The sequence below is a fragment of the Nycticebus coucang genome, chromosome 6, assembly GCF_027406575.1.
Source record: "Nycticebus coucang isolate mNycCou1 chromosome 6, mNycCou1.pri, whole genome shotgun sequence".
Taxonomy (NCBI): Eukaryota; Metazoa; Chordata; class Mammalia; order Primates; family Lorisidae; genus Nycticebus; species Nycticebus coucang.
Genome location: NC_069785.1, coordinates 39,519,117 through 39,540,019, shown reverse-complemented (window position 1 = coordinate 39,540,019; position 20,903 = coordinate 39,519,117).

Sequence of the window (20,903 nt, the reverse complement as noted above, 5' to 3'; positions counted from 1 at the left end):
TTCAATAAAAAATAATAGAAAAATCTTAAAAAATAAAAAAAAATTTTTTTAAATGAAAATAATCATTGGGCCAAATTTGGCCCATTAGACATAGTTTGCTAATTCCTACTTTATCTCATTTCTTCCTCCTAATAATCTTTTTTCCTAATTGTTTGGGATTCATTGAGAGTACAAATAATTAGGTTATACTGATTGCATTTGTTAGATAAAGTCTCTCTTATAATTGTGTCCCACCCCCAAGAGGTGTGCCATACACCTGGACCCCAAACCCCCCTTCTCTCCACTTGCTCAGTCCCCTACACCCCCTCCTTGTATTAGCTCATCTACTGCCTTCATGTTAGAATAGAGTACATTAGGTTCTTGCTTCTCCATTCTTGAGATGCTTTACTAAGAAGAATGTGTTCCACCTCCATCTAGGTTAATACAAAAGATGTAAAGTCTCCTTTTTATGGCTGAGTAGTATTCCATGGTATACATTTACCACAACTTGTTAATCCATTCCTAGGTTGGTGGGCATAACTAGGCATCTACCCAAAAGAAAAAAGAATCCTTTTATCGTAAAGACATTTGCGTTAGACTGTTTATCGCAGTTCAATTTACAATCATCAAAATGTGGAGATGATCATATGGTTTTTGTTTTAAATTTTTTTACATGGTGAATCATATTTATTGACTTGAGTCCCTTAGATGAAACCTATTTGACTGTGGTAAATTGGTTTTTAGATGTGCTGTTAAATTTGGTTTGCTAGCATTTTGTTCAGGATTTTTACATCTAGGTTCATAAGGGATATTACTTTATAAGTTTTTGTTGTTGTTATTGTTGTTGCTTGCTTATCTGGCTTTGGTGATATTGGCTTCATGGATTGAGTTAAGAAAGAATTCTTCTTTCTCAGTTTTTAGAACAATTTCAGTAGGGTTGGTACCACTTCTTTACATAATTCATAGAAATTGGCTGTGAAGCCCATTTGATCCTGGGCATTTTTTTTTTTTTTTTGTCCTGGGCTTTCTGTTGTCCTTGTTGGAAGATTTTTGTTTACTACTGATTCAGTCTCACTACTCATTATTGGTCTGTAGAGAAATTCCATTTTTCCTGACTCAAGCTTGGGAGGTTGTATGTTTCTAGGAATTTATCCATTTCCTATGCATTTTATGGTTTGCAACTATAGAGTTGTTCATAGTAGTCCCTGGTGACCTTTTATATTTCTGTGGCATCAGTTGTAATATTTCTTTTTTAATTTCTGATTGAGCTTGTTTGAATCGTCACTGTTCTTTTCTTGGTTATTCTAGTTTAGTATCCATCAATTTTGTTTATCTTTTCAAAGAAACAACTTTTCATTTTGTTGATCCTTTCTGGGGTTAATGGGGAGTATTCAATTTCATTTAGTTTTGCTCTGATCTTTGCATTTTTTCCTACTAGTTTTAGGTTAAGTTTGTTCTTATTTCTCTAGCTCTTTTAGGCATACCATTAAGTTGTTAATTTTTAATCTTTCTGCCTTTTTGATGTAGGCATTTAATGCTATAGAATTCTCTGTTAGAGGTTATTTTGCTGTATCCCAAAGGTTTTAAAAAGTTGTGTTACTACTATCGTTAATTTTGGAAAAAAATTGAATTTCTATCTTGATTTCATTGTTAAGCCAAAACCAATCAAGATCAGGTTGTTTAATTTCCATACATAGGCAGCCCCTGAGTTACAAACATCTGGCGGATGTATGACTCACATGAAAACAGGCTATTACAAGCAATGGGTAAATACGCCTGTCCCAACCTACATACAATTTCAATTTTAAGAACAAACCTACAGAACCTATCTTGTTTTTTTTGGCAGTTTTTGGCCAGGGCTGGGTTTGAACCCGCCACCTCTGGCATAAGGGGTCGGTGCTCTACTCCTTTGAGCCACAGGCACTGCACAGAACCTATCTTGTTTTTAACCCAAGAACTGTCTGTATTTATATAGCTTTAGAGTATATATACATACATATTTATATATATACACACACACATATTAGATATATAATAATATCTAAAAATAGAATTAATTTCTAGTTTTATTCTGCTGTGGTCTGAGAAAATATTTCATATGATTTTGATTTTTTTTTTTTTTTTTTGCAGTTTTTGGCTGGGGCTGGGTTTGAACCCACCAACTCCGGCATATGGAGCTAGCGCCCTACTCCTTTGAGCCACAGGTGCCGCCCTGCTTTTTTTTTTTTTTTTTTTTTTTTAATGAGATACTTGTTTTATGGCCTAACATATGATCTATCTTGGAAAATGTTCCATGTGATGGTGAGAAGTTTGTGTTCTATGAATGTTGTTAGGACCATTTTTTCTAGAATCTCCTTTAGCTCCAGTGTATCTTTATTGATTATCTGCCTCAGTAATTTGTCTAGTGAGTGCTGTTATTAGAGTGTTGAAGTCCCTCACTATTATTGTGTTGTTCCCTATTTCTTTCTTAGGTCATAGTAGTATTTGTTTTCTGAATCCGGGTACTTCAGTGTTATGTTCTTTCGTTGAATTCACCTGTAATGACCTTCTTTGCCATTCTATTGATGTTAATTTGAAGTTTATTTGATATGAAGTATAGCTACTCCTGCTTTCTTGTGGTTTCCATTTGTGTAGGATATGTCTTTCTACCCCTTTTATCTTCAGTTCATGAAAGTCTTTAATAGTCGAGTTACTCTCTTTAAGGCAATAGATATTTGGATTCTGTTTTATTATCTATTCCATCAACTATATCCTTTCAATAAGATACCTAGTATAGCCTGTTTGCAATCAGAGTGTATATTGGTATTTGAGGTTCAGTTCTTGTCATAATGTTAATTGTTGCCTAATTGTTTTTATTTTCAATTGTGAAATTGTTTTTATAGGACTGAGAGTTTTATGTTTTCATATGTTTTTACAAGGTCTGTCTAGTGGTTACTTACTCCTTTTATTTCTCCTTCATTTATGGAGCTTAGTTTAACAGGATACAAATATCATGGCTGATAGTTCTTTCCTTTGAGATTATCGAATAAGGCCCCAATGTCTCTCTTGGCTTATAAGATTTCTTCTGTGAATTATGTTAGTCTGATGAACTTTGATTTTTAGATAATTAGGTGTTTTTGTCTTGCTGCTTTGAATTTTTTTCATGTTAATTTAGGTAGTCTGATTACTACATCCCTTAGTGTACATCTTCTTGCAATTTATCTCCTTGGTGTTCATGGAGCCTCTTCTATCTGGATATCTAAAGCTCCTGGAAGACCATAGAAGCTTTCCCCAATTATTCCCTAAAGTAGGTTTTTCACACTTTCATTTTTTCTTCTCCTTCCTATGACTCATAGGTTTTGATGTTTTGCACAATCCTGTATTTCTTTTTTTTTGGCCGGGGCTGGGTTTGAACCCACCACCTCCAGCATATGGGACTGGCATCCTACTCCTTGAGCCACAGGCGCCGCCCAATCCTGTATTTCTTTAAGATTTTAATTCTTATTCTTTTTTTTTCTTTCTTTCTTACTGGGTTAATTTAAAAGACTGTCATCAAGCTCTGAAATTCTTTGTTCAGTTTGGTCTAGTCTATTGTTTGAGTTTTCAGTTGTATTTTTAATTCAATCATATATTTTTCATTTCTAGAAGTTCTGTGGTTTTTTATTAATATCTCTCTCTTTAGTAATTATTTAATTTCCATCTTGAATTTTTTTGTTATTTTTGTGTTGATTTTCAACTTTCTCATAGATTTTATTGAGCTTCCGTACAATCTATATTCCAAATTCTTTATCTCTCCATTCATAATTTTCCTCTTGGTTGGATTCTATTGCTAGAAAGCAGTATGATCCCTTGGAATTGTCAAATAAGTCTGTTTCTTCATACTGCCAGAGTTCTTATGCTGATTCTCACTCTCATCTGAGGAAGTTATCACCTCTTATTTTCAAATTTACTTTTGAAATTAACTTATTTATTTTATCTTATTTGATATTTTCCCTTGATGGTTTTCCTGCAATATATGTTGTTTTTGTCCATTTAGCTTTGATTTTGGTTATTTTGAGGGGAGAAAGACTCTATATTCGTTCCTTGGTTATATATGGCTTATTATGAAAGTTTTGAGATACACAAAAATCAAGAAACAAAATCTGCAGGAGTAGAAACAAATTAAGCCCTCCCAGCAACACTAATAAGGCGAGGAAGCTGAGACTTGCATGGCTGAATCAGAAAGGACACTGTCGACTGTGTTTCTTGGAAGTGAAGAGAATGAACTCTAACCCCCAGTCTGTCTCAAAATTTTCGTAATGACCGCCATAGATAGCCCTTAGGTGTTAGCTTTCTCAGATACTGATTGTAGTAGGCATGTTCTGGGATGCAGTTCAATGACCAGCCAGTAGGTGGTGCTTACATGTAGGAGTCACCTGCAGCAAGAGCCCATTGGTTTGTAGTTGACCTTGGTTTGCTCTGGTGGTGGAGCAGTCCCTGAAGTACTGTATGTTTTGCGTTCCCTTCTTAGCCTTAGAGAGGTGGACAAAGCTGGGTGGAGCTGGACCACCAACGTCACCCTCATACACTCCAATGATGAGTGAAGGTACCAGCCTTGACAGGGTGGTGGAAGAACTGGGGTTGAATTGCCCTGCGACCACCATCAGAGGTGGGAGAAAGGAGAGGACTGCGCCAGCTGCAGGACTTGGGCAGGAAGACACGTGATCCCCCTTCCCTCCTCCGGTTGTCCCAGGGCTCTTACTTCCCGTTCGGATAGACACTGTCTTTTCCCTCCAGGCAATTATGTATCTGGCCTGCCCAGCTCTCTGCCCAAATGGCCTCAGCAGAAACTTCTCCCAACCCTGGGAAGCTTTGCAGCTTGCTCATATTTCACTGCAAGAAGCTGGCGCTCCTAAAAGAGAGAAGCCTGGGCTCGGCCTTCTGTGCAAGCCTGGGCATGGTGGACACTCTGCCGATGGTGGTGCAGGTGCTCCTAAATACCCTGGAACGACCATCCCCCAGTACACCTGCACCAGCACCCCACAAGAACAGCTGCAGCTGCACCAGCAGCAGCTGGAAGCAAGGAGGGTGACAAGTCCCCAAATGGAGAAGAGTGTACATTATTGCCTCTTTTTTTCCCAAGGGAAAAGGGTGTACTACACTCTCTTCTCAACTAGGGACATCCTAACCTGCGTGTTAAAACTCTGGGAATCCCACAGAGTAACCTGTCGATCTCCCCTTAAGAAGGTTCCAAATCACTAAAGGGGAGCTGTTACTTTGGCTTAGGAGAGTGGAGATCTCTCTGACAGTTCAGAGTTACCCGTCTGCCACAGGGTGAGGGACAAAATGGAAATAGCCTCACCTACCCCTTCCAAAGGACTCTAAATTCCTTGGGTATTGATGTATGCTAAATTTTTTTCTGTCTTATTCAGTACCTCAACTTTTTCCAGTGGGCTGTATGGTAGCTTCCAGTACTTGTCTTTCAATATTCTATGTGGGCTTTGCTTATTTACCTGCAAATTTGAATCTTCTCTATGAGGAGAAGGTGGGGGGGGGGGGGCAATGTAATTAGTCAACCATCTTTTAAAAAAGAGACTTTTTAACTCAAAATTATACTTTAAATATTTATTCCTGCTGTTTTATATAGATTTTTTTCCCCTTTACTGCTATATAGAAGCCTGTTGTGTGACTATAGTATCTTGTGAAAAATTTTAAAATTTTCCCATTTTTTTTGCTCTTATGAATAATGCTATTATTAATGTTCATATGCACCTTTTATCACAGGTATATACCTAAAGATGGAATATCTGGGTTGTAAAATGTTCTATGGATCACCTTTCACAGAAAAATATCAAATTATTTTCTAAGATTATTTGATAATTGAAATTAGCAGCTTGTTTTATAAGTATCAGTAGATGAGACTTCCCATGCTCTACATTCTTTTAAAAAATCCTATAATCAGACTTCACATTTCATATCACCTTTCACATTTTTGTTGGTTTGCTTTTTTGGTTTTCTTTGTTTATTGTTTTAGGATGGAAGGATGCTTAGAGGCTAACTCTGCCTTTTGTGAGCCTGAGATTTCTCAAATAGTGTAGTTTTTAAAATCTCAATTATTCTAGTGTTAAAGGGTCTCTTGGTGCTCTAAGCCAGCTATATTGCCAAAACCCGAATGCCCCTTTTTTACTTGCTATTTGAAAGATTATTCAAAGGTACTTAGATATAAGATCAATATACAAATGTTTATTACAATTTTACATATAAATGACAATCAAATAAATACAATGAAATACTCTTTAAGAAATATTGAAATTACTAACTGAAAATATAAGGTATCTAAAAATAAATTATAAAAATGTGGTGAAGATATTAGGAAGAAAATGGCAACATTTAATTTATTATCAGATACAAAATGGGGAGATATATTGTTCATTGATAGAAGACTCAATATTCACCAAACAAGACAGTTCTTTTAAAATTGATCTATTGATCTGTTAATTCAAAGCAATCCCATTTCAAGTCCTAATACATTTCTTCACAGGTCTAAATAACAAACTTAACCTAAAATTGGTGTGAAAGAATAAAAGGCAAAGAATTGCCAAGACATTTTTAAAGAAGCATCAGTAGGAAATTTATCCTATTAAATATCATGACTTATGAAGGAAACATTTTAACACAATGTAATATTATTATAGGAAGGCAAAATGGATCAATTGAGCAAAATAGCCAAGGAACCTATACATGACTGAAAACACATGTATTATTGAATATAGCTTTCTTTGAGATTGACAAAGAAAGGTAAATCTAATCAGTGAATATTGCTAGAACAAATATTTTTCATGTTGAAACATTTTCTGATGCTGTACAAAAAAAATCAGTCCCAGGCAAATGAAGAACTTCAGTGTTAAAGAGAAAATTCTGAAATTTTGTAAAATAATCAAACATATTCACCTTGGGGTAAGGAATAATCATGATAACTAAAAAAACTATAAAGAAAAATCAATAAATTCAAAAATAATACTATTGGCTGGATGTGGTGTCTCATACCTATAATCCTAGCATGCTGGAAGGCCAAAGCAAGGGGATCAATTGAGCTCAGGAGTTTGAGACCAGCCTGAGCAAAAGCTAGACCTAAAAATACAAAAATTACCTCTAGTAAGGTGAATGCCTGTAGTCCCAGCTACTTGGGAGGCTGGGTAGAAGGATCACTTGAACCCAGGAGGTTGCAGTTGCTGTGAGCTAGGCTGATGCCATGCCCACTCTAACCTGGGAAACATAATGAGACTTTGTCTAAAAATAATAATAATAATAATATATATGATGCTGTCAGGAATCTTTGTGGCTCAGTGAGTAGGGCGCCGGCCCCATATGCCGAGGGTGGTGGTTTCAAACCCAGCCCCCACCAAACTGCAACAAAAAAATAGCCAGGCATTGTGGCAGACGCCTGTAGTCCCAGCTGCTTGGGAGGCTGAGACAAGAGAATCGCGTAAGCCCAAGAGTTAGAGGTTGCTGTGAGCAGTGTGACGTCATGGCACTCTACCTGAGGACGGTACAGTGAGACTCTGTCTCTACAAAAAAAAAAAAAAAAAAAAAGTATATCTAAGAGAAACTCTTATACATGAAAACAAATACAAGAACTGTAAAAACAACTGATTATAATAAAAAAGAAACAGCTAAATGTCTAGCAAAAATAGAGTAGCATGTTAAAAGATATAACACTATAAGGCAGTTTAAATGAATAAACTACAGCTCTATTTACCATCATGGATAACAATCAAAAATATAATGCTGAGTGAAAAGAAGTAATACGCAGAAAGATACTTTCATTTTCATTTTGCCAAAGTATGTTACCATTTAGAGATGCAAACAGTAAATGTGTAAAGACATGCATGGAAATGTTAACACGGCAATTATATAAGAGGTAGAGGGAGAAGAAAGAACGGGATACGGGTTCAGTAGGGACCGTCAACGATATAAATAATGTTTCATTTCTTAAGCTTTATGCATCCACGTTCATTATAATTATTATACGTTCATTATACCGCATATATTCTTCAAAGTGCACGCTTAATTCTTCTTTACTTTCTACACTTCTAATTAGAATATGTACTATTTGACAAAATTTTTGTTTAATTTCTAATTTATATTAACTCATCTCAATTCCTTATAGTTAAAAATGTAAAATTGTTTAACAGTTGTCCTAATCTTTATGTTTAAATCTTCAAAAAAAAAAAAGTTAGCTGCCCAGCAACTGTGTATTGATTCTATGTGAGGTACTGTACCAACTGTTAGAAGACATAAATTAAAGAAAATACATAGAGCATCCCTGCCCTGGAAGATGTCACAATTTTTTTTTTTATTAAATCATAGCTATGTACATGAATGCAAGTCATGGGGTACAATGTGCTGGTTTTATATACAATTTGAAATATTTTCATCCCACTGGTTACCATAGCCTTTATGGCATTTTCTTAGTTATTGTGTTAAGACATTTATATTCTACATTTAGTAAGTTTCACATGTACCCTTCTGAGATGCACCGTAGGTGTGGTCCCAGATGTTACAATTTAGTGAAGGTCAATATTTGAATAATTACAGTGTAAAATGCATCGTAATGTGTAAATTCCTAATGAATTGGGATATAAAGTATGAATACCAGTGTCAGGCTTTTAAGATAAGGCAACATCATATTTAAGGATTAAGTTGTACACAAAGTATTAACCATTTGAAAAATTTGAATTTTCTAAAGACTATTCAAATGATGACTCTATCTTAAAGAAGTTGAAATGTTTGACTCTCTGACAAATTCTTCTTATTCCAATCTAATAGAATTTTCAGTTGTTTTCTGGATACTTTTGTCACCCATTGTCCTGTTTGTTTTAATTATGGAATTAAGGTTCATTCTTAATTTCCTACAGGAACGGTAATTAACTACTCTAGGAATACTAATTTAACTGGTTCATAAATGACCGTCTGCTAAACAATGCTATGGGTGCTGTAAATCTGATTGATCTATCTTGTAGCTCTCTGGCCTCTTGAAGGTAATACAACTTTCGTTTCTATGTTTTAGTGTGTGACTGAAATGAGAAAGAGGGAGAGAGAAAAATAGCGAGCGAGAGAGAAGGAGATAACGCAAGTTTAATCTAGCCTAGGGTTTGAGTGTTTGAGCAACTGGTTTTCTCTAGTGTTGGCTTCGATGGGACAGCATGTGAGCCTGTGTGACTGCGATGCTAACAGAAACGCTGTCTGCTTGGAGAGCACAAAAAGACAGAAGAATTTCCATGGAAGCACAGGGGAAAGTGGGAGGCTGCATTTGATCTGGATCTTTGCAAACAGAAGGATTTAAAGTGGGCAGAAAGAGAAGGGAAAAATCATAAGAAAATAGAATAAGTCATATGTAAAATGGCATAGTAGCTACTGAGTAAAGATAAAAATTAGATCATAGATAAGAAGTTCTTGGGTGGTGACTGTAAATACTAAATGATGTATCAGTTAACAACTTGATTGTCTACTATGAGCAATCTACTGTGCTCAACAGATTATATTCTCCAAGAATGTATCAATCCAAGGGATGAAATAAATATACATAAAAATAAACCTTAAATTAAAAGACCGTATGCGTTGAAAATTAAGAAGTACATCCAGCCTCCGGAAGTACATAGAGAAAGTTGAATCTTACTTTAGCACCAAATGAAGACAGGACCCTTGTGTTAGAAACACCCTTTCGACAGAAAACATCACGTTAATCTTTCTTGCCCATTTATTTCCTCAGCACTCCTGGAAATAGCTGCCATGTGAAATATGTCAGAATGCCCAATTATCATTCTCAGTACATCTGTATTGGAAAATGAAAGTATTTAGCAGAAAATAACATCATAAAGCACTACAGCCTCATATGCATATTAAATGGAATTTTCTAACACCGGTGAAAGCTCAATTTGTTTAGTGTCCTTCACCTCATACAAACGACCTAAACGTTTCTTGTTCCAGATTCCAGCATCTCCTCCTGGTGTTTTGTTTTGATTTTTGCCTTTCCCAGCTTTTCTCAACCTTTTTGCAAACTACAGGGTATTTCACTGCCTCTGACACAATCTCAGCTAGTTTGTACCTGAAATAATCTGCATTTTGACTCATAATCTCAGCAGAAAAAAGGACAAATTGAACTTCAGTGTGATACTGATATCTTCTTTCTCTCTAATATTGTTACTTTATTCCATTCACGTTAGGTAAGAAAGTTATTTCTCTTCTCTGGCCGTTGCTCAGCTTTCCCTCCACTATGTAGTCCCCAACCCCTGGCTGCACTGCGCAGCATCACTGTGAAGCTCTGCCTGCTGTCCCATCCTGCCCCCCGTGGAAAAATTGTCTTTCATAAAACTAGTCTCTGGTGTTGAAAAGACTGGGGACTGCTGCTGAAATAGATTCTTTGCCCAATCCTCTCCTTCCTCCTTTCTTTCTCCTGAACACACACACTGACACACCTGCCAGATTACAAACTGTCTTTTTGAACTCTCTCTAGCAGTTCTGCTTTCTCGTATGGTCTTCTGTGGTTTCTCTCAACCTATTTTACATGTAGTTTAGCTTCCTCAGCTGCTGTGGGCACCCAGGGCTCTGCCCTGGAATTCAGGGCCAGTGGCTGTGCACACCCAACTCAGCCCTATCTGCATTTGTGCCCAGCCCCCTGCCAGGGGTGAAAGGCAGGGTAGTTGCTGGACGGGCACTGGGGAGCAGGCTTATAATTGTGCCCAGGGGAGGAAGGAAGTGAGACTGTGTACCAGTTGAGTTTCTAAGCCCTCGTGCAACCTATGTTATCCCATCAAGCGTCACTTATTATACAGAATATCAAAGATAAAATTATTAATACAAATTAAATTATTAACACTTTTTTTTTTTTTTTTTTTTGTAGAGACAGAGTCTCACTGTACCGCCCTCGGGTAGAGTGCCGTGGCCTCACACAGCTCACAGCAACCTCTAACTCCTGGGCTTCCGCGATTCTCTTGCCTCAGCCTCCCTAGTAGCTGGGACTACAGGCGCCCGCCACAACGCCCGGCTATTTTTTTTTGTTGTTGCAGTTTGACCGGGGCTGGGTTTGAACCCGCCACCCTCGGCATGTGGGGCCGGCGCCCTACTCGCTGAGCCACAGGCGCCGCCCTAAATTATTAACACTTTAAAGAGAAGGACTACCAGCATTAAAGGCCTGGAGGTGGGTGGCTTCGTGAGCGTGAGGCTCTGCGTGTCTGTGTTGCTCACAAGCCCAGGCCACCGAGTGCGCCTCCATCGTGACTTTGTGTCACCACTCTGTCAGTTTTAAGCTTTTTTCGACAATTTCTGTGGACCTGAGAATGTGAGACAGGAAGAAGAGAACCGTGTCTACTTTGATAAAGGAGCAGGGGAGGACAGGGAGAAAGGAGAGAAGCGTTTGTCCCGCTGAAGAACGGGAGGAGTTGAAAACCACTGCCAGAAATACATGTAAACTCCTGGAGGTTTCCCTCAGACTCTTCTGGTGTTGAATTCTTTTAATGAAAGTTTATGTTGACTTTGGAAGTAATAACTACCCCTCATCAGGCACCAAGATATCATTGAGCAATTTTATGTGCTGCTTTTTCTAAAAGAAATGTGCAGCTTGGGCTTAATACCAATGCTGTATCTAATTAGGTTGAACCGTATGAAATTGCTGATAGTCAACCATTTCTGACCTACAAAAACAGCAGTTGTATGTGGCTCCACCTAGCATTTCCTAGCCAGTGTTATTTTCTTCTTTAAAAAGGATACATAAATGTAGCCTCTCACTTCTCATTTTCTTCCGTTGCTTGATAACTATGAAATATTACTTCAATTTTTAATACAGATATTTCAGCATTTTTCTGAACCTATGTGTGTTTCTAGGAAGTTTCTGGAGATTCCCTTTCATAGCATTAGATAATTGATCTGCCCTGATTAAGTATAAAGTACATTAAAGTTAGAAGCAGCCATATTTTTCTTGATGGTAAGAAGATAGAAATCAGAGGAGACTGACTCGGTTCCTTAGAGCTTTCTTTCACCATCACCCCATTTGGCAATGCTTTATGTGTTTAGGCTTTTAACAAACAAGGCAGGCGGGGTGGGAGGGACAGTAGGGGGACCACAACTATGGAGCACATTGCAAGTACAAGTTGGATCTATCATGTGTAGAACACAAATGTCCTAAAGCTGTAATTGGGTAAATGAGGTGAAAGCTATGTTGATTACTATGATGTAAGCACTCCAATTTGTACAAATAATCAACACACTGAAAATGGCATAAATGTATTTATGATCTATGTACAAAAGACTTAATAAAAAATAAAAAAAAAACCAGGCAGGTCTACGGAGGCAAATATATATATATATATTATTTTTTTTTTCAGTTCTTTTTAGTTCTCTTTTTTGTGTGTTTTGGCTTAGTTTGTTATGTATTTGAAATTGGTATACATTTTCTTTAGGCAATGATTTTTTTTCCTCTTTGCCCTATAATACGCAGGAGGCAGAAAGAGATATAATGTATTAGTTTATTCTTTTTTTTTTTTTTTAAGACAGAATCTCACTCTGTTCCTTCAGGGTTGAGTGCTGTGGTGTAATAGCTCACAGCAACCTTAAACTCCTGGAGTCAAGTGATCCTCTTGCCTCAGGCTCCTGAGTAGCTGGACCACACGCACCTTCTACAAGACCCACTGATTTTTCTCGTTTTTTAGTAGAGATGGGTACTTGGTCTTGTGCAGGCTGCTCTTAAACTCCTGAGCTCAAGAGGGCCACCCTTCTCAGTCTTCCAGAGTGATGGTATTATGGGCAGGAGCCACTATACCCAGCCTAATATATTCTTTCAATTAAAAAATTTCAACCAGGCCGTGTGTGTTAACTCACACCTGGAATCCCAGCACTCTGGGAGGTGGAGGTGAGTGGATGGCTTAAAGTCAGGAGTTCATGCCTTAGCAAGAGTGAGACCACATCTCTAAAAATAACCAGGTCCTCGTGGTCCCAGCTACTTGGGAGGCTGAAGCAAGAAGATCACTTGAGCCCGGGAGTTGGAGGTTGCTGTGAGCTGTGACACCACAGCACTCTACCCCAGGGTGACAAAATGAGACTCTGTCTCAAACAAATAAAAAAATTTTCAACTAGTCTGGTTCCTAGGCTGGGCCCAGAGACTGACAAGGAGAGACCACGAAGGCATTAGGTGACAAAGAAGAGTTGCTGGTATCATTGCTAAACCCTGAGACTGTGTATGTCTGAACGTTCTGTTTGTGCAACTGACTTTCTTCCTTTGATTTCAATTTCTGGTGCATTTGGATTGTAAGAATTTCTTACTTTCTCTGTATTTATGAAATAAATGACTAACAGTTATAAAATGCTTTCTCTTTGGAAAAAGCAAATTTTATTTTTAAAATCAGTAACTCAAGAGCACAATAAAACTGATAAAAGTGTACTATTTCCTAAAGTCAAAATCATGACAACTAGCAAAAATTCAGTTAGAAAAACTGGCAACACTAATGTTAAAACTGAACTTTCATGTACTGCTTTATTTCTTTAAAAAAAATTGTAAGATCAAAGAAAAACCAAGACATTTAAATTGCATTTTTTGAAAGTGGCTTGCCAAATTATATATTCTGGAAAAATAGTCTGAAATTACTTAAACCTACATTGTTAATGTTGTAGGACTTATGAGTATCACTGGTCAACTTTTACTCCAAAAAAAATCAAGGAAATGTGACCTGGAGTGCCTCTGGCCTATATTATGGCCTCAATTGTCAAGCTTCCTTTTTCCTTTTTAACCACAGAATTGTTATTCCTGTATGTTGACTACAGACTCTGCCTTAGTTTGGGAGCTATTAACATCTATCAGGATCAATTGTACAAACTTGAACTAAGAAAAATTTACTTGACAACTCTAATGGCTATGAAAAAACTATTACAGAGTCACAGAGAAAACGGGAAAGAGACCAAAAGGCGTGCCAGGGAAGCAGAGGAGGAATTTTTCTTTTTTTCTCTTACTAACTGCTGCCATTCTTCCTATAGCTATTTCTAGGCCCAACTCTGCATTTTCTCTTTGTCTATTTTTACAAAGTTGAATGTATATTTCTCAATGAGTGTGCCTTTGTGTTTTGCACGTCTATTAGAGGGACACAGCCTGGGAGCGATGGGTTACTGGAGACATGTGGCCACGCAGTGTGACTGCAGCCGAAGGGTCCAGCAGGCACTTGGGACAAGTCTGTCCTTTACCAAGAGCAGCAAGGAGCAAGAGCAGCAATCAAACCTTCGGCTGGGTGGTATTTGTCAGGTCACCACAGCAGCACTGCCTCGCGTTTAGCTCTGCCCAGGAGCCTGGCAACCAGCAAATGAGGGATGATGCCCAGGGTGAGAGGAGTCACTTCTCAGCATCTTTTCCATTATTTTAAACATCACTCCACCCAACAATTTCCTTACAAATCCAAGCCAAATTTAAAATAAATGCACCGAGAAAAAGGTAACCATAAACGCTTTATAAGTCCAGCCAAATTACTTGCAAATTGGCATTTCTGAGGATTTGGGCAGTTTTAATTAACATCCCTTTATATAACCCGAAAAAAGTATATCATTCATGTTGCCTCTTGATGCGTCGTTGCCACTTTCCTCAAATACATTTACTTGTTATCTTTTCTTTCCTGATCCTGCCTCCTGTCGTATTTACATTTTATAAAGCAACAAAGTGGGTAAAAACGTATATTGTCCTGAAGATGACTGCAGAGGGATGGTGGTGATCGGGGCTGTCCGAGAACTGTGCAATTTCCAAATCAAATGGCTTGTTTATGAAAATAATTCTATAACCTCAGCATCTATTTAGAATGCAGCAGACAGCTTTCTGGGAGGAAGAAATGCATCAAAAAAGAGAAAAAAAAAAAAAAAAGGAGGGAAGCAAGGCAAAAAGAAAAGACAAAACCAGATTTTACTTTTAGCTCATCTTCGGATTTGCAAGGGACAATAAGCGAGATTCATTAGGCCATTTGTTTCTGTCATCTGCCATGATTCAAAATGAAATACTAAATGTTTCATGGACTCAGAAAAAGAGTAAAATTTGTCTTTGTGTTGGCTGTGCAAAGACGGTGTGGCTTACAGCCCCCATACAAGAGGCCTGACGGATGAAAGGGGGCAGGGTGGTGCCGTCGGAATGATGATGGGCTAATAGCATCACCCTCTTGTCAGCTGTAATAGGCTTTTCCTCACAGAAATAATTCATAAAACTGCTACATTATATTCTATCCCTGACAGGCCCTATCTATCCTCCAACCCAGCAGGCTCACAACTAATAAGAAAATATGTGGTTCAGGAACCCTGAAAAATTAAACAGGTAGTTTATGAACAATTTGTTTCATGGGGATGTTTATTATGTTTATTAAATATTGAGCCTTTAATGTTTTCCCAGTGCAGATGATATCATAAAAATGCTGACTTAAGCCTCAGATGTATTCTTAGAAAATGACATTTTACAGCACTGGTAGTACATAGTAAATAACTAAATTATAGCAGCTTCTGTGTGTATATAGAGGCAGTATGGAGAAAATGTAATTTATAATGTATCTTTATGTACATGTGTATGTGGGATGCATCCCTGTGTATCACATTCAAGCTTCCCTCACAGGCTGAGGTTGAAAAGTAAGTTGGGGAATACCATCATTTTAGCGCCTGTCTTGGGGAAGGTCAGCCTGAGATTTGCTTTATTGCTGGTACTAAAAGAAAAACCTTCAGTTCAGTGTTTCAGACATCGAGAGTACACACACTCCAGGCACTGATAATAAACTTAATCAGGAGTGTTACTTTGTAAGTACAATTTTTATATAAATCCTTTACCTGGTTTTCTCTGGAGACCCATGGATGTGAGAATAGGAGGGTAAAATGGCTCCTGGTAATGTGATGTTCTTTATTTGAAAAGTATCAAATTAGATACAGAAACTGTTCTGCAGAGAGCCGGCAGAGAAAGTGCATGAAGCATGTTCTTTCCGTGCCCATACCTTGCACATTACTAGCTTTGCTGTCATAATATATTTAATCAGCGTGACAGTAAATGATCTTCTGCTGTAGACAAGCAAGTGGAAGATTATCTGCATCTTACAGGGTTAATGGCCCTTCCATAATAAACAATACCCACAGTATGAAAATAAGGCAATAATTCACGTACAGATTTCAGCAAGCACATGCCCAAGGTGATTTACAAAGGAAGTTGGATCAAACCTGTGGTTAAATGCTATAGCATTGCAGGGCACAGCTTTACTGAGCTCAGAAGGACGTCTTAATTCACTGTATATACCTGCGGAGAAACATACACACAGGCATTTTGTAATGAATACATCCTCTGAGGGTTTCACAGAGTGTATAGGTACATGTAATGTGAAAATTCAGGTGAAATAGAAAATAGCAGCATGGCGAGGTGAAATGCAGGGTCTGTTTGAAGCTATCAGTGAATCAGCTTCAAGCCAAGGGAGTTCTTTAGAGGCCAACTGTGGACCTTTGTTATCTAATACTTTCATAAATATCCAAAATGAAGGAATAGAGACGAACTGGCCCAAGCTCGAGAATGACTCTGGAAGCTAGCATCCAGATTAAAGGTGGCTTTTTAAAATTGTAAGGCATGGTTAGAGGTTCATCAGAAACAGGAGGTTGCCTTGAATGGGAAAGCCAGGCTTGTACATATAAGATGGGAGATGCCTAACGCTTTGCAGGTGTTTCATTGTAGACAATAAGCCACTTGATAAGAAAAACAGAATGAGTATCTGAAAATCAAGAAAGATCCTACAACTATTAAACCAGTCTAGTTTTAGGGAGTAGAGAATGACCTTTGTGTTCAGAATTATATAGCTCTGACTTGTTTTCAATCTAGCTGCTATAAATGAAGAGCATGGTGAAGAATTTGAACAGAAAAGGCTAAAGAATTGAGCTTCATAGCTTTCAGAAGAGAATGGCCAGGATGAATGGCAAACTTTACTTCTAAAGGGGTTCTTATCTAGAGATTGGGAACCAACTGGCTTCGTCTCCACCAGTAAACTGGCCCAGCAAGATGGTTTAAGACAGCGGTTCTCAACCTGTGGGTTGTGACCCCCACAGGAACTGTATTAAAGGGCCATGGTATTAGGAAGGTTGAGAACCACTGGCTTAAGATTAAGTGCATTATTTTTTTATAATGGGATCAGTAAATACCAGCTTAGTTAGCAAGAAAGGTATATCCTATTGCTGAGATTGTAAAAGTAGATTCGATCTCCTTTTGTTAGGAATAGGTTAAAAGCATTCTGTCTTCAGAGAAGGGTTGTGGTCATTAAACTTCTTTTGGTTCCTTTCAGCTTTTAAACTTACAAATCCACGGTTGACTACTGTCTCGGTACACCATTTCTGACATTCAAGATAGAGTATATTTTAATAATGATTAGGCCTATCTGAGGCTTCTTTTGTAATAAATTTAACCTTAAATGACAAAAGCTATAGCTCCCTCTCCTTGCCCCAATACCTTGTCCAAGCGCTAAGTTATTTTCTAAGAAAGTTGGGAAATTATATTTTTAAACTTTAATCCATTGGAATTTTATGTAGACTTTCTGAGGCGAGGTTGCCACTTTGGCACTGATAACCCCCTGAAAAGCAGTGGGTTGGTTCTTCTCGGGAATGGGATGGCTTTCTCTCTCTCTTTTCTACACAGTCTGAACTTGATTATGAAGCCAAGAGGCCCTGAATTGTTCTTTGTGCAAAAGACAGACAAAATGGATAGCAGTTTATGCAAAGAAAAAATTCACTCTAGGTCATTAAAGAGCCATGAACATCCTGAAGGGCATTAGGCTGTGTTTGGTCTCAGGGGCACATGTTGTGCTACCAAGTGCAGACAGTCTCCTTTTTAGAGGGAGGCAGTTGGTGGCAATTAATTACCCCTGGATAGCACATACAGCTGCAGCCTATGTATGGAAACAGAAGAGAAATTAGATTTAATTGGCCTTAGCACAATCAAGGATGTGGCATTTATTTAATTATGAATTGTTGGGAATGGAACCTTGATTAGTGTTTTATTGCATTTTTAATATTAATAATATAATTAATAACACATCCAGCACATAAAAATGAAATAAGCGTCTAGCACGTTACATTAAGGTATGGTGTGTTATTTCTAGAGACGTAGGGAAAGGATGGTCTTTGGACAATCAAAAAATTCCCGACTATATCAGAAACGAAGGGTTTGTTACCCTTGAGTGTCAGTCACATTGATTATTTCAAAGTTTTTCTTTATCAAGCCAGAGCCTGACACATCCTCAGCAGAGCTTATATTAGCCTGTGAAATGATTCATTGAAACCCAATTTATTTTCTACTTTGGTCTCTTTTGAGGTTTTGAAGTTAAAGTGTTTGTCATTACGTGCCCTTGCATCTTTTTCTTGGTAATAATAACTGGGATATTTTTTTAACAGGAAAAAAGTCTGGAGTTTCAAAGTATAAAAATAAAACAGTCTAGCTATAAGGAGCTTTTAAATGTGTCATAAGTCTCAAGTACTGCTTTAACTTTTATAGATATTTTTGCCAAGGAAATATCTTACATCATATTAATAAAATAATTGTACTTACACTTTGATTATTTACATAGTATTTTTCCTGGTTTGTATATCCCAAATAAAATCTTTAAAAATGAGACCCCAGAATTTCTTTTAACCCTAAGGTTGTGAAGGCTGAACATTTGCCCCCAATTTAAAGGAACATACTGCATTACAATCTGCATTTAAACAGTGTTTCCCTGATGGGAATATCCTCTAAATGCCACGCAGACTAAACAAAACGAATGCTTCTGACTGCCATGCTGTATTTAAAAAAATCTGTCTTCTCTTCCACACGTGCCAGGCAATCTTTCTGCACAGTTTCACACAAAAGCAGCAGGATTAGAAGTGTTCTGCTTTTGCATGAAGCATTTGTAAATAGAGGGAAAGCAACACCCCATGGTCCTACAGATGTTTATAAACTAAAGCAGTTGTGTGTTCTAGAGAGTAAGAGAGGAATTGTCTTACTACATACACTTATTATAATAGTCCCAGTGACTTACCGTGCTGTCTAGAGATCACTGTTTATTCCTCATTCTTTGCAAATGGGTTCCACCCTCAGAGTTAAGTGGAAAGAAAGAATTTAATAGTGATACCAAGTTCAGAAGGTGAACAAGGAGCTAGCAGGCCAATCATAAACCCACAAGGCCAAGGCTTCAAAAGAGGGTTACTTTATAAAAAACAGCTTTTCTACTTTCCCTTTCTTCAATTTTTGTATGCTCTCTCTCTTTCTCTCTCTCACCCTCTCTCAAAGAGAGGAAAAAAAAACTTTTACAGAGAGGATGCTCAAGACTTCCTCATTTTACCAAACTTTTAAAAATGCATGCTGGGTGTCTATATCCATATATAAGATACCTGGATATCAAAATGTAAGATGGTTTTGCTCTTAGAAATCACTGAAGGGCCCAAGAATCAAAGCAATTATTGTAATTTTTTATGCGGGGTACTCAGCAGCAGGGCTTGGGGAAACTGCTCTGGCCTTGGAGTCAGGAGATCTAGTCATTCTTGTTATTTTCCCAGGAACTGACTGTGTGAACTTGGACTCATCATTCCTTCGTTTGAACTCAATTTTTCCATTTGTGAAATGAAAACGGTCTTCTTTAGAAGACTTCTGCGGCCCTTTTATGTCTAACATTCTATTATTATCTGTACAGCTGATAGGAATTGCTGAAGTCTTAGCAAGGAGTAGAAAACATTCTAAAATTCAAAAATATTTTCTAAGGAAATGTCATATCTATTCAAAATAACAGAACAGATTCTTCTTGGCAAAAAATATCCCTCTGAAAACCAACTCAAATGACCAGAGAGGAGGACAGGACGTGGGAAGAAGCAATTGTCTCCTTTCCTTTTTACTGGGAATAGGGAGATGTTTTCATAAATGTGAGAGAAATCTGGCTGTTCCTGGGTGCTTTGTGAGGCTATGCAGAGTGAATTCCACTGGCAGTGGTGTGACTTGGGTTCCCTGCCCACTGCCAGCTTTAGCCCTTCACATTAGGATGGGTGAGCGCTGAGCAAACGTCTTAGCCGCCCCTTGAACTGGCCTTTTATCAAAGCTAAACAAGAGAAGGGGACATATAGTGTGAATAAAATCATATCTCACATTGTAATAGTGTTCGGCACTCAATGCTGTGTGCCAGAAACAATGGTTAATTCTTAACACACATGTGTACGTTTATATGTGTCTATAGACATAACCCCTGCCTTCCTGCTAACTTCCCTGCTATGTTGATCTCACTGCCTTTGATTAGTTGTAGAGCTGTTTTCAAGATCTGACAGTTAGAAGTAGCTACGTTTTGTAAAGTTAAATGAACTTGGGCCAGAAAACAGTCCCTTATATGAGTAATTTTATATAAACATATGGGAACTGAATTACTCATTGTTACTTTAAGCAGATGACAAGTATCATTATCCAAAGTGGTGCTGGTTTGCTGCAGGAGCTGTGTGTGCTCCTAATGTACTTTTTTTTTTTTTTTAACTTTTCTGTAGGAAAACCACTCAGATGCAGTGTGTAATGGCAGCATGTAGCTGTCTGTCAGCAAAGATCTCTAGGATATGGAATCACCACCCCAGTAGCTGGCAGAGACAGGCAGCAAACAACCCAAGCTTGACAGACCCACCCAAACCTTTGGTGGCTAAGGAGCCCGTTGCAAACCAACAATTAAGTACCAGGATTTTATTTCCTATTCTTCCCATCAGCTCATCATTCCTTTTTACAGAATACATAATTACAATGAAGACTTCCAATGAAAACAAGGCATGAGGAATTCTCGTAGCAATTATACTCAAAACAAAAATATTAAAAACATACCACGCACACAAGCAAGAAAATAAATGTGAGGACATCTTGACTGGGTACAATTATAAAGAAGATGCATCCCAAACTTTATTATCAATGTATGATTTGACATGTCCCTTATAATGTA